This window comes from Agrilus planipennis, unplaced genomic scaffold (genome assembly GCF_000699045.2).
Source record: "Agrilus planipennis isolate EAB-ADULT unplaced genomic scaffold, Apla_2.0 scaffold334, whole genome shotgun sequence".
Classification (NCBI taxonomy): Eukaryota; Metazoa; Arthropoda; class Insecta; order Coleoptera; family Buprestidae; genus Agrilus; species Agrilus planipennis.
In genome coordinates this window covers 72,699-74,535 of record NW_020442453.1, presented here as the reverse complement: position 1 = coordinate 74,535, position 1,837 = coordinate 72,699, and the positions used below count along the sequence as shown (strand labels likewise).

Below are 1,837 nucleotides of genomic sequence, written 5' to 3'. Positions count from 1 at the left end.
ATTGGTCTTGACAACAAAATAAAATATGTTACATAGATTTTATTTCGAAAAACAAATATTTACTTAATTAAACTAAAGTACTTAGTAATTTCAAAAATTGCTTTACCTACCTTTACAAACAACAATAGTTTTCTTAAGAAGCAAGAATTTGTAGGCGTATTTACTGTTTATAACAAACTAGTTTGTCAAAAAAAAAGAAATATTATTAATTTACTTTGTTCTGGTAACAAATAAGTTTGTTGAAAGCAAGAACGCTATAATAATATTTCTAAGCGCTTGCGTGATGCACATTACACATCGTTTCAAATTCATTTCGTTTTCGGTTTTAATGTGAATTAGATGCATCAAATAGAAGTAGTGAGCAAAAAATGGAAGTGGCTAATTTGTTGAAGGAATGGAATTTGGAACTTCTGATTCGGAATTTGAAGATAGGTAATATCTTTACGGAATATTAAAAGTATTAGCGGTTTAGATGGTACGTTAATGAAGCAGTTTTTACATATTTAAATTACAGTTTCTTCTTGTGAATATATTATCTGGCTAGAAAATAGTAGCGACCCATGACCGGAAATAGAAGAAAAATGGAGAAAAACTTACTTGTTACGTCAGGGTCGGTTAATAGAAGATTATTGTACCATAATGGAATATATGGGAAAATTTCCTTCCCTGAAACAACCACTAGGTTATACACTGGTATATTAATAATATAAAATAATAAATAATATTTATAATTTTACAGCTCGAACGTGATTTCGACTTACTTTATCGTTGAGAACGCAACAAAAATGTCCTCTGATTGGGCAGTATTTTCTAGTCAAATAATAAATTACGCAAAAACATTAAAACAACAGGAAATCGGAAATCAGAACAAACCTGGGTACTGATTCAAAAAGAACTCTATAATCTGTGTACAAAGTGGGATAATCATTGATGTATGTAGAAGTGGTGTGGAAGCATTTATGTAAGTTTTTTAATTTCGCTGAATTTTTGTATTCTAGCAGTCGATAATGGCTATTTGTTGTATGTCCACTGCTGATGGGACGTTATTTGTCTCACTTCGGATCAGTGTCAAATAAACATGTTTAATCATTTATATTTAAGTTTTTTTTTCAATTGTTATTTTTTCCGTTTGTTTTGTTCTATATAATATCCATTGAAATAAAAAGTAAGTTAAATGAACTCTCTTTTTTTATTACATAGTTGTAAGATTGCCTAATCAGTTTGTTCTTGTAACAAAATTATTTTTTTTGCTAAATAGCATTATTTGTTCATCCAACAATTGATGATAGTATCACTGACAAATACAAGATAGCATATACGTTTCTTGTAACAACTACTACAGTATGTAGAAAAAAGTGACAAACCGTTGTTGTTCGAATAACAAAATGATTAGTTACTACATCAATTTTTTTCAAATAAATAATTTGTGGGAACAATAAAATGTGTTGAGACTATAGTTACTAATATTTTTGTTTGTGGTAACTTATATTTTGTCACCTGAGCAAACATTTTTTTTTCAATGTAGTAATAGTCAGACAGGGATGTACACTATCACCGCTACTTTTTAATCTACACATCGAAAACGCGATCAACATCATTAAAGACAGTACAACTGTAGGGATAAATATACGGCAGCAAAAGATTAGTATTCTTAGATTTGCAGATGATATAGCAGTACTAGCATTTAGCAAGGGGAAGTTAGAAATAGCTTTAAATAAAATGGAAGCGGTATTGACAAAACAGTATTTTATGAAAATAAATTACAGTAAAACAAAAATACTGGTATGCAAGGGAAGGAAAGAAATGAGCGAATATAAAGATAGGAGACGAAAAATTA

General features: G+C 29.2%; 1 long non-coding RNA gene across 2 annotated transcripts; it reads left to right on the top strand.

Annotated features, from left to right (window-relative positions):
* Positions 1 to 282: 282 nt before the first annotated feature.
* Positions 283 to 1,118, top strand: LOC108742491. Of its 2 annotated transcripts, none has more exons than XR_001938683.2 (4): positions 283 to 432; positions 515 to 682; positions 740 to 932; positions 999 to 1,118. It is a non-coding gene; the product is annotated as an uncharacterized LOC108742491 (long non-coding RNA). The 2 variants fall into 2 exon arrangements; XR_001938682.2 differs by having other exon boundaries at positions 283 to 457.
* The last annotated feature ends 719 nt before the right edge of the window (positions 1,119 to 1,837 follow it).